The sequence below is a fragment of the Branchiostoma floridae genome, unplaced genomic scaffold (genome assembly GCF_000003815.2).
Source record: "Branchiostoma floridae strain S238N-H82 unplaced genomic scaffold, Bfl_VNyyK Sc7u5tJ_1354, whole genome shotgun sequence".
NCBI classification, from domain to species: domain Eukaryota; kingdom Metazoa; phylum Chordata; class Leptocardii; order Amphioxiformes; family Branchiostomatidae; genus Branchiostoma; species Branchiostoma floridae.
Window position 1 is genome coordinate 88,067 of NW_023365707.1, and position 13,352 is coordinate 101,418.

The window sequence follows — 13,352 nt, forward strand, 5'->3', positions numbered from 1 at the left end:
GTGCAAAGTTAAAGTAGTGGCACTAAGTTTGATTCCTCCATATGCAGGTGAGTTTGCCAAGTCAAGACATCCCTGTTGTGTCGGATTTGTTCGATCCAAACAATCTCGACCTCCAGCACCATGAACTCCTGCACAAATGTTTAGATGTTAATGTTGACATGTCAGATAGTCATATCAAAACTGTTGAAAAAAACACAAGGACACAAGCTAAAGGTCCTGGCTTTTTCCGCCACAGAGCAGGGCGTATAGGAGCATCTGTTAGTGGGGCAGTGTATCACAGCAACCTAGCACAGCCTCCTCAGTCAATAGTTAAGGCTATATGCTAATCACACCTGTATAAGGTAGACACAAGGGCCACAACTAGGTATCACGTATGTAAGTAAGATGGAAGAGGCTGCCATCAAAGTGTATGAGACATGCATGAAGCCCAACCATGTCAACTTCCAGGTTAAGAAGTGCAGTCTCTTCATATGTAAAGAACACCCTTACCTCCATGCTACCCCCGACTTTCTTGTATCATGTGATTGCTGTGGGATGGGATGTGGGGAGAGGAAATGTCTGATTTCTGTACTTGACGGTAGCTTTGACAAGTGATGTCCATAACAAGAGTTCATGTCTGGAAAAGGTAATTGGGGTATTTAACTTAAAGAGAGCCCACAACTACTACCATCATGTTCAGCAGCAATTGTTTGTTTTAACAGAGAGGAAATAGGTATTGTGATTTTGTAGTATCTGCATGGGACCAGAATGGGAATGCCCACTAATAGTCTGTGACAGAATCAAACCTGACCCAGAACACTCAAAGATGGTTCTGTTCAAACTGCAAGCATTCTGGAGGATTTGCATTCTACCACTCTGAGATTCTCGGCCGCTGGAACACAAGGAAAATTTGATGTGCCAGTGAAGGTCCCCGACTCAAATGCAATCTGTCTTTGACGGGAACAGATGAGTCAAGATGATGTCACATGTAGCAATTCTGATTGCCCATATGGTAGGTTCAATCGGGCTTGTTTGGGACTAGGTGAGGTTTCTCTGCTTACCCTGCACTGCCAGCCATAGAGCAGGACCTTTTTTTTCTGCAAAACTTCTCCCACTGCAAATGTTGCCATTGGTTTTACATGTTTGATGTGTAAGATGCTCCTATACGCCCTGCCACTTGTTATCCTGTGATTTTATAAATCTGTCAACTGTAACATTATAAGAATAGTATAACATAAGCTGTGTAACTACACTGACTAGCTAGATTTCCTTTATATAAATTTGTCAGTTGTATTACTGTGTAACTACACTGACGTAACTAAACTGACTAGCTAGAGCTAATATTTTCTTTATAAATTTGTCATCTGTATTACTGTGTAACTACACTGGCTAGAACTTATTTATTCTCAAGTCTGCCAACTGTATTACTAGTACTGTGTAACTACACTGACTAGCTAGAGCATATTTCTTTTATATAAATTTGTCAGTTGTATTACTGACTAAACTGACTAGCTAGAGCTAATATTTTCTTTATAAATTTGTCATCTGTATTACTGTGTAACTTCACTGGCTAGAACTTATTTATTCTCAAGTCTGCCAACTGTATTACTAGTACTGTGTAACTACACTGACTAGCTAGAGCATATTTCTTTTATTACTAGTACTGTGTAACTACACTGACTAGCTAGAGCATATTTCTTTTATATAAATTTGTCAGTTGTATTACTGTGTAACTAAACTGACTAGCTAGAGCTAATATTTTCTTTATAAATTTGTCATCTGTATTACTGTGTAACTACACTGGCTAGAACTTATTTATTCTCAAGTCAGCCAACTGTATTACTAGTACTGTGTAACTACACTGACTAGCTAGACCATATTTCTTTTATATAAATTTTTCATCTGTATTACTGTGTAACTACACTGGCTAGAACTTATTTATTCTCAAGTCTGCCAACTGTATTACTAGTACTGTGTAACTACACTGACTAGCTAGAGCATATTTCTTTTATATAAATTTTTCATCTGTATTATTGTGTAACTACACTGGCTAGAACTTATTTATTCTCAAGTCTGCCAACTGTATTACTAGTACTGTGTAACTACACTGACTAGCTAGAGCATATTTCTTTTATATAAATTTTTCATCTGTATTATTGTGTAACTACACTGTGGCTAGAACTTATTTATTCTCAAGTCTGCCAACTGTATTACTAGTACTGTGTAACTACACTGACTAGCTAGAGCATATTTTCTTTATAAATTTGTCAGTTGTATTACTGTCTAACCACACTGACTGGCTAGAACCTATTTTATTCTCAAATCTGCCAGTGGCATTACAGTGTAACTACACCAGCTAGAACTTATTTTGAAAGACATTATGATTAGAGTTGCCAGATACTGACATTGATTTTGTACTGTTTGCCATTCTACTAGTTTGCTGTAATTTCTTGATGTCAGCAGTTAACACATAGATGCTTAACATTAGTGTCCTAAGTATCTACCATTGAATAAACTGTTTTCTTGTCTTCAAACAAATATTGAGTCTTGCAAAAATTGTACTGAGTAAACCTTTTATTCATCACAGGTCCATATACATGCCATAGCACACACAGCAGCCAAATCATCTCATTGATACTAGTATAAAGTAGTGTTCAACCAGGCAGTATTATTTTTTGCTCAACATTCAAGTATTTTCTTACCAAACCTCACCAAGCAGGAAGTAATTGCTTGCTGCTAAACACATACGGCAACTCAGTTGTCTGTGTTTCAGCCGGCACTGGCTCCTCACTTGATATCGCTAAGTTAGCCATTTCCACGTCTAGCGGCACATCTTCAACTTTGGTCAAATCGATATCTTGCAAACGGTACCCAGTAGGATTTTGCGGTGTCCTCTTTGCTGCAGCCTCTACCCGTTGTTCAGCGACTCGCTTTGTGCGCTCTTTAGCCCGTTCAGCCCTCTCTTCTGCCGTCTTCTGTAGGTTTTCCTTTGTCCCTTCTTCTATGTAGTCTTTCCTTCCAAGGTTGAGAGTGGGAACCCAGTCAACATTGTGTCTATCCCATACAGGGACAGCATTCCCAGAAACAAAATGACGACCACATACCCGCTCGGTTTCAAGAATGTTTTTCGTTGTCGTGTCTCCGCGGCTGATCGCCGAAATCCACAACCTCCGGCGTTCTTGAGTGAGCTTCTCGTGTTCCACTCCTTAACTACTTTAGGTACAGAAAAAAAATGAAATCTTCTCCCTGTCTTTTCCATCGGTTCTCGATCCACAGCCGACAAAGAACCATCGCTAGAACCGGCGTAGGGGACGCTACGCATGGTCACAAAGATGGCGGATAGCAACCGTTGCTAAGGTCAGATCACGTGACTGAAAGCCGAGAATAGGGTCATATTAGGCGGATCAATGTAAAAATTGACGTACATCAACTTTTTAATGAGTAAACTACTGGAAAATAAAGAATTGAAAATTTTCTGATGCTATCCTTTAAAGCTGTACATGTCTGTATATCTACAGCGCAAAGCGGTCACCAAACAAATTTTCACAGATCTGAGGAAGAAAATCTACAGATTGAATATTGTTATAATCGTGTGTTAAGAAGTGAAAACTGCTTTTAGGAATCGGGTGATTTTGTTTTAGCTAGTGTCTGCCTGGAGCTGATGGTTGTTGTTTGAGCCATGCATGTTTGTACCTTGAGGGGTTTTTGTATACTGCAATCAAGAATTTTATTTATGTTTTAAGACATGGAACGTTCTTTTAAAAGAAACCCAGCAAGACTAGTGCTGGGAGAAGATGGTGCATCGTTATATTATTGTGTTTGAGTTTGCAATGCTACCCTTACCTCAAACCTGCACCTGGCACCTGCGCTATGATGGTTTGTTTAAGCTAGGAACTTTCTGAAACAACCGAGTGTTGTTGGCACGTTGAGTGAGACATATGGGCACACTGTTGTCATTGAGTGAGCCAGTGCTGCATCAACACCATCATAACAACAGTTAACAGGCAAAAGAGGTCGTGGTAGACCAAGGAACTCTTGGAACTTCCAGAGGAGTGTGTAGAGAAGGCTAACTAGGTTGAAGCCACTTTACAGAGCTGCTTGGAAGCGTGGTGTGAAGACTGCTGCCCACCTGTGTCAGGACCCCGCAGCAGTATAATCAAATACTGGATACTTCCCTTCTGCTACATTCACAAAAGGCTTAGTAGGCAGTAACGTGCATCTACTACCTACCTACCTAGTTCCTTGGCCTTCTGGTCGTTAGGGGGGACAACAAGGTAGACATGAAGATGGAGAGTTGTCTGCAGGCCCGTCTGTCTACCAGTCTACTGCGTCTACAATACTTTCCAAACAGAACATTCCGGACTCCTTCGAGATTCCCAGCTGATAGATTCCCAATGCTCCATACCACAGACAGGAAAAAACAGGACCAACCCAGCTTCACCTCAGGAATCTGCATGTACAAACCCGCTGCAACATCTCATAGGGAATTGGGGGGAGTGTTTGGTTAAAGCAGTCAGTTATAGATACAGTTAATAAGTTACTGTAGCTGTATTCTGCCGAGCACACATACAGTCAAACCTGGTCTCAAAAACCACTCAAAGGACTGATAAAGAATGATTGGTGGCTGGGGGTGGTTGCTCCAAAGAAGAGGATGATCTTAAAAGATACCAAATTGGACGGGAATGTTTGATGTGACCTATGACCGGTGGTGGTTTGCTGTGATTTTTCTGGCCAGGTTTGACTGTATTACTGCTGTGTTAAATACTCCCTGTGACAGTAGCTTGTGGAGCTTGAATGTTTTTAAGAAACTGTCTAGTGATTTATTGTTCTGAAGAAATATTTTGGCACCAAATTTGACTTTGATGGTTAAAAGCCTTTTGTGATATAGAAAACAGCTTATTGTACACAAAAATGCTGGAACAAATTCTTGACAGTATTTATTGAAGAATTGATATAACTTTAAAGACTCACTACAGCCATGCATGATTCTCCAGACTTGTGCAAAAAAAGTGTGAAATATTCCAATGGAGAGTGGAACAAGTATGTACAACAAGGAGCTGCTATTTATGTTTTTTTGTTTTGTTTTTTTAACATGAAGAAAATGTCCGCTGTACAAGTTAGGGTCCAAACATTAGAGGCAGCTTCTCTTGCTTTTGAAAAAAAAATTTTCTCTAGATCTGCTCGAGTTGGTGTTTAGATATTGCATCGAAGCTGCAGAATTTGATGTTACGGTAAAGATATTTTAGAGCGTATGAAAAATATGGCTTTGAGTAACCAAAAAATAGTTTTAACCTACCAAATGGCATCGCATGGACAAATAGTGCATGTATGGTACACTTTTTACTTGGAACATATCATGATAGAGTCACTAAGTGTTTATGACAGAAATGCATGACTTTATGCTGTTGCAGTTTGAGGATATTTATTTGGATGGATGTTTGTTTGTTTGTTTGTTGTGTGTCCAAAACTCAGCGTATCAAGGGCTGCTCTACCACTACAGAATAAGACAGTTAACACATGTACATGGCCACATCAATGCATTTCTTGGTTCTGAGACTTTAGAGGTAAAATACAAAGTAGCAAACAAAATCATGAAATATGGGCTGGGAGGAAAACACTTGAATATGTCTATATTTATTCCCTGAAACTGTGTGTACCATAAAGGTACAGACTTTCCCTCAGAGTCTGTTTTCTTGAATGTCGATCTTCCAGTTTAAAAAGCATTTTTGAAGTCTAAGAACCAGGAAATTACATTGGTGTGGCATACATGTACGATACACTGGTCATTTTAAATTGAAAAATAACCAGTGAAATCTCCTGAATAGATGTATAGTAAATAAATTCCATGTCAAACAAAGTTATGTCATATGAAAATACATATTAGTGTATACAAATTTAGAGCAAATGCTGCTCTTCTAAATGAATTAACTGTACATTCAGTATTGTGTACGTTAGGCTTTTGAATATCATGCCTTTACAAAATGTACTTGGCTTTAGTACAGCTAAGGTGGTTTTAACAATTCACTGGAAAATATTCTCAAGTTAAAGTGACCAGTGTTACAAATGTATATGAGAACACTTGCAGTGTATATTGTACATGTCAGTATATGCTTTTGTACCAATGTGTATAGCTAGCTTGGAAGAAATATGTTTTCACACAGTGAGTTACATGCCATGGCATGTACATCTGTGTATGTAATATCAGTGGCAGAAAACCTTATCTGCAACAGAAAACAGTATCATTCACTCCAAACACATTAGAGTTGGACTTTTGATGATACTTAATCAAATACCATAATCAAATTGAGATCCACCTCTTTAGCACTTCAGCAGTGGTTTGTTTATCTTCTTAAATCCCTCAAAATTGTCAGAAAAACTTGGTTAGTCCAATTCTATTTCATGCTTGGAGTAAAGTTTAGTTCTTTGCCATCAATGCTAAGTTAAATGTGGTGCTGCTAGTTGGATTCAAGTCACATGACCACCAGCCTATCATAACTGAATCAGTAGTTGCAGTAGGTATTTGATTGGCTGGTGGTCACATGGTGTATACATGCAGCTCTGCAGGATGTGCATGTATAAATACTGAGCTCTCATTGGTGAATGGACCAGCTTTTGTGGCTTCTCATTGGCTGATTGTTAAAAAGGCTGAATCATGATTGGCCAGCAGCATTTTGAAATAAAATGAAAGGTTGTTACATTGTAAAATGTATTTTGTAAACCTTTTCAAGTGGACCACCTTTGCAAGCAAGCATGCTTTGTTTTGAGCAGCTAAAAAAAGTACAATTACTGCAATGTAGTATTTAATGTAGAACTTTTTGTAAGTCTGTTCTTTTTACTCAAGTTGGAGCTGATTGTATGAGAGTTGTTAAAAATTTTATATCATTGTGTAGCATGCGTTTTAGACTTAGGGTATCTTTTGTGTCCTGCAAATGTTGTATGAGATGTTAATTACTATCTGTTGGCTGCTAGCTTGTTCTGCTGGAGTTTTGAAATACAATAATTGTCAATCTCATTTGAAATGCCTGGTTTCTTTACTTTGTGTGACTTTCTGAATTTTTCAGTGTGTTTGGGCCTCTAGACGGAAAAAGATGTTGTTTTTCCTGTTTCAGTCCTGAAAAGTTACGATCGGTAGGTAACGTTAGGGATTACCCAGAGTAAAACTGAAATGGACGAGGCCACATATTTTTAAACTTCAATGCCAAACTTTGAATTTTGCATAATGTTTACGAATCTGTGGATACATTTAACGTTATCATTCATTAGATAGTACAAGCAGTTTTTTTTACTTGAATACGAAGCAGGGTGAATAAGAATTCAACTGGAAACTGGAAGCTATGTGAGAGGGACTGCATGGGGGGTTCCCGACAACGATTCACGCTGAATTCGTAAGAAACCCCTACATATTACGCTAGATCAAGGAAGGCAATTACGCTGAATTTGATAGCCTCGCTAAAAACTACGCAGATAAGATGGTTTTCCCTACGAGTTACGGGAAATAAAAATAGGCTGCCTACGCCTTACGGAGAAGAGCATGCAGACCCTCATGTGACTCCACTGCCACCCAAAAAAGGCTGGGGTCGGCTGTTTTTTTCTATGGTATGTCGGGAAACAGGAAACACAACATTTTCCCCCTAGGTCTTGATTGTAGTAAATTCTGCTGCTTTCAGAGGGTCTGTAACGTTATGCGCCTTTTCCATATTGATCATTGTGGGGTATGAAAAAGTTTGTACAACGTCAAGTGTATCTATTTTCTTCAAAATAATGATATGTTTCAGGAGCTTCAGAATCGTTGCATAAATTATCTGCTAACCGTACAATCATTGCATGTAAGACATCACCTACACATCTTCAAGATATGTTCGATTTCAAGGTCGCCCCCCTCCCCACGCCTCCTGGAGGTACGTAGCTGTTCAACATCCCTAAATCATTAGCGTTGAGCCTTGCAAGACGGGGCCGTTAACGTGTATTCCAGGTCTAAAACTAAACTTAAACGCCGCAACGTACTAGTTTGACGACACAGGGAATCATGAGACATCGCCTAACAAAGAAAACTGGAGAAATTGTTGTGTTGACAGCAAAAGTCTTCGGCTTCGTTCGTACTTTTCAATCAGGATAGGACAACTCAGTAGGCCATTAAGCAACTGAACATAATTCACAATCCTTGCGTCTTTTAGAATATAAAGGCAGTGCTAACTGGCAGCTAACGTTACCAGGTTTCTTTGAAGATCACCTTGAAGAACAGCTAAAGAGGATACACGGATGGTACACCTGTCATAGATGTGGTCCACGGTCTAAACTGCGCGCAATTATTTCATTCTGTAGCTTAGCGGAAAAAATTGGTACTGCAGCATAGTAACTTTGCTAATGGGTATTTCCATTGTTTAAATAACAACGCCCCCTAACAGCCAATGGCATTAATGCATGCAGTTCGCACTCTGGGAACGAGATAGCATGATCTTGATCCCGGGTTACTCAGTGCATTGTGTAAAGTCCCCGGATGTTACTGCATTAATTTCAATCCCCGCTAGTCGGCGCTTCGCTTGAGCTGTGTTATTCTCATTGACCACTAGGGGGCGCTGTTTTGAATTCCGTTGATTACCCCATAGCCAATCTACTGCCTTACCAAACTATCGACGTTTTGCCGTTCCAATTTCTTTTGACAATAAATCATTTAACGTTAATTAACTATTTGATTCCTTTATTGCTCATTTTTGCCACACCAGTCTAATTCTAAGTCTCTCAATTAGAATTTAGTGAATTAAACTTATCGCTATATTTGATATTAGAAACAAAGGAATAGATATGTTTCTGATCGAAGGTTTGTCTAGCCTAGCCGTTAGAGAAATAAGATTTTGTCTACAATAGGGGAATATGGTTTGTTTTATATATTGTATTTATCACCTTTCAGTGTGAGTTGATAACCTACATTCCATTACAAAATTGTATTCATGCTCTGTTTTGTTTAAATAGTAATACAACAGTGATCCTTAGACCTAAGGTCTAAAACTAATATAAGGTCTTTTCTGGTGATTTTGTTCGATATCACCTTTCAAGTGTCCTTTATTCTGTCAGCAATGCGAAGACACTTTGCATTTGCTAAACTCATGTTCAAAAGTTCATTCTTATATAGCTAGATGTCTACTGCGTCTACTAGACTTTCCGAACACGGAACATTAATGAATTAAACTTATCGCTATATTTGATATTAGAAACAAAGGAACAGATATGTTTCCGATGGAAGGTTTGTCTAGCCTAGCCGTTAGAGAAATATGACCTCGTCTACAAATAGGGAATTTGGGTTTGTACACGTCTAACGTTATAACGTTACATGCACATTATCACTTTTCAGTGTCAGTTAATAACCTATGTTCTATTTTTCAAAATGGCATTTGTCCTCCTCTATTCGTTTGAGTCACAATATAATACTCTTCCTTAGACCTGATATATAATATAAGATATTTTATGGTGATTTTGTTCGATGTCACCTTTATTCTGTCATCAATGCAGTCACTTTGCATTTGCTGAAACCTGTGTTCAAAGTTCATTCGCATATAGATAGCTAGTTTAAGCTGGATGGAAGTCTCGAAAGATCATTGAAAAACAACATCGTCAATTTTTAATTTTCTTGAAGAAAGTAAAAAAGCCCACAACCTGTTTGAAATGGTGAGCGCACAATGCGCTAAAGAAATCGTCAGATTTCTGATGTTAACGTTAATTCTTAGCAATACTCATTCCACCATGAACAAACGGACAAAATCAACATTGAAAAATAATTATATTGATTTTTTGCGTTGGTTATTTACCCACGTAAATGCACTGGAATAGATTGCAAGACAAAAAGACAATGAAAATGTGCGTTGCGTTTGCATGCTATCTACGCTAAGGTGAATGACCTGTACTGACCCGGAGGTCACAGCTGGCATGGCGCCGGCTACACGTGTTTCTGCGTTTACGTCAGTTTTTGAGCCATTTTCTTCATAAATAAGTAAAGATCGGCCCATCATGGCGACTAGAAGTACGGAAAAGAGACCGGAGAACCGACACAGGGTGAGTAGAGAGTTGTTTGTGTTTTTGTTGGGACGTTGTTGGAAGATTTTTGGCAAGGGGGAGGGGGGCAGCGTTTTGTTCCAACTCGCATCTGGGGCGCTGAAAAGTTTACAGATGTGAACAGGGGATCTTACAGGGCAGCGTTCAAGATCGTTTTTTGCTGTATAACAAACAAAATATTCTTTTCATTCCTGTAACCCCACAGATCTCTTTATCTCTATATGTTTTGCTAAATATTAAAATATTAAAGTAATAAAATGTTTTGCCTGTACCCTCTCTCCCCTCACTTACTACATGACCAAAAATTTTGTATGTATTATACATGTTCATTTATTTTGTGTGTGTAAAATTTGTTTCATAATTCTACTCGAAATCAGAAATGAAACAGAACTCAAATATGGAATTATTAAAAAATGTTATTGAGCTTTGTAAAATTATAATATTAAGGCCATCATTGGATAGCTACAGCCGTGTGGCGTGTTGAATACACCCGATCCCTGGATCTCGGAAGCAACGCGCGGTCTGGACAGTTCTTTGGATGGGCGACCAACCAAGGACGACCGGATTGCTCTATCCGGACCAAGCATGGTCATTCCACGAAGTTGTCTTCCGTGAGGGATGACAAACAGGGGTCCCATGCTCGAGGAGGTGCCTCGACCACGTTAGACAGCCTCATTACCCTCACTTTGGGTACCTACTGGCTGGCAAAATATATACCAGATGATTATTGTTATAGATAAGGATTAAGGATTCATCATTTCACAACAATGTTAATAACAGTTGATCTTTCTTGGTTGCTTTCAATGCAGTTCAAGACGTTCTCCGAGAGGTTATCTGAGGTGAACATCGATGTGGTTCATCGGATCAGCAGGGTGCGCGACACACAGGTAGGGGGCGCTGTTGCAATGTTTATGTTTATTTTTTGTTTGTTTGTTTGTTTATTATTAGGCTAGTATTGTACAAAAAAAACACATTGTTTTGGGCAAACATACCATAGGCATAAAACCTCCAAATCTGTAAGTACAAGTACAAGTAAAACCCCAACTAGTAGTAGTCATAGTAATAATGGTTTATTGACAATTAGGAATATACAAGTATAAACTCAATTAATTCACACCAGAAACATGACAAAAGACAAAAGAAATTGAGAAGCAACAAGGTTAGTATACTGTAAAATTACTTCCTACTAACTACTTGTGCATAGAATTGAATTGAATGCAGACCTTGGAATTGTACAGTTTTGCCCAACCAAGCTAGTATAGGTCACAGTAAAGACAAATTACACATGTACAAGTATTGTGGATCTAGTCTTGACTAGTAGTAGTACATTCTGACAACTTGGTAATTGTGAAAATGCAGGATTTATGGGTTTAGCAATAGCAATAGCAAGTGAAGAAATATTTTTTTCAGTGCTACTTATGTCTGAAGTGTGGGAATCTACTTGCTATATAACTAAATAGTATATTTCCAATTCTATCATTAACATAAAATGTATGTATGACAATTTACAATGTATCCATAACAAAGTGCACTTCATCTTCTACTGTTGTCTAAAGGAAGTGTCATGCTTTACACGTAGACTTTTTACCAGGAAAGTTTGCATGAAGACTGAAATGTTTTGATGTTGTTCCTCCTTTCCAGGACATCGATACGTATTTTGGAGAGGGAGTTCAGAAGTGGAAGGAGCTGAACTGTACACAGCACTTCTGTAAGTCAAAATCAGTACTTACTACTAGAATTTCACAACCTCATACCTTCAAGTATTTTTTGTTATAATGGAACAGATACATGTGCTTTGAAATCATATCAAAAGACATAGATTAACTGAATAGTTAAAAAGATTAAGATAATTATGATGATAGCCCAATAAATGCCATTGTATCAAGATGGATATTGTATCACCATTGGGTATTACTATAAGGTCCACGAGCGTAACACCAAAGGTACAGAGTCTTCAACATCAAGGCAGTTGCAGTTCCAACCAGAACCACAATGAGTGCATACATGTCATACCAGGCGCTGGTGTCCTTAGTGAAATACCACACCAGGACCATGACACAGTTCCCTGTAAGGGTCAGGACGCCGTTCACTAGTGGCTGGATCGGGGACACTGACCTTGCCGGGAAGGTTGCCCAAGCAAAGACGTCAACAGGCGCGACCGTGAGGAGGTTGAAGCAGATTTGCATGCATTTGCCACTGAAGAAGTAGATGTCATACAGCGAGATTACCCAACGTTTGCGTACATCTGTCCAGTAATGGCACAGCACATTCTCTGTTATTGCCATAACCAACCTGGATGGAAACATGCATTGTATACAATTTAGTTCAACATGCATTCAATTACCTCTGAGTCAAAATTGATTCTACAATAAGGTTATGTTTTTGGTAGCCACTATAATTCCATAATGGCTAATTATGGCAAATTCATACTTGTGGCAATTGAAGTTACGTAGAGTGAGTGAGTTACAGAGGACCTCATTGCAACATTAGCAAAATTGATCAGAACTGATGCTAAAGATTGTTTACCAGTACATCTGTTATTTGGGTGGAAGGGGACAATCAACTACTAGTATAAGTAATATAATTTATGCAAATGATGACAATATCTGCATAATTAATGAGAAACACAGTGTCACATACTACTACATTAGTCATAAATGGTTAAATTCATTTGGCAAAAGTATTTTGTCATGGTTAGCGTAAGTCATGTGTGACCTTGTGTGTGTGATTACAATGTCATGTATGTGTGTGATTGCCACCGTCCGGGAAAACAACTCCACAACTTTCCAGACGAAGAACAGAAGTCCATACATTATGTACGGCAGGCACTCCGCTCTGATCAGGAAGTGCATCTCCCAATCCCAGACTGTCCTCACCGCCATTACTATAGACATTGAAATGGATGCGTACTTCAATGTCTCTATCTCCACACGCTCAAGTTCACCCGTTACTATGAGAACGTAAACTTGGAGGCAGATTTGTGGAACATTCTCAAGGAGGGAGCCAATCAGATGTACGAGGGGGAGGATGTGGTGAACTGTGCGCGACTCTGGCTCCTGGTCAGATTCGACATATTTCCTTTCTTCACGGATTTCTGAAGGGTTGTAATAACCACAGCAGACACCAAACACGATCTGAAGATACCTCAGAGCCACACCAATCTGCAGGAAGTAGAGGATGAAGGTGCGCCGATCGTGTCCCTCCTGGTACCACATGGTCATGTTCATGACAAACTGTGGCACCAGTGCGAACGCGAGGGTCAGACCGCCCCAGTTGGTGTCGCCGTTGCGGAATACTCCGCTGCTAACATGAGATCTGTCACAAGT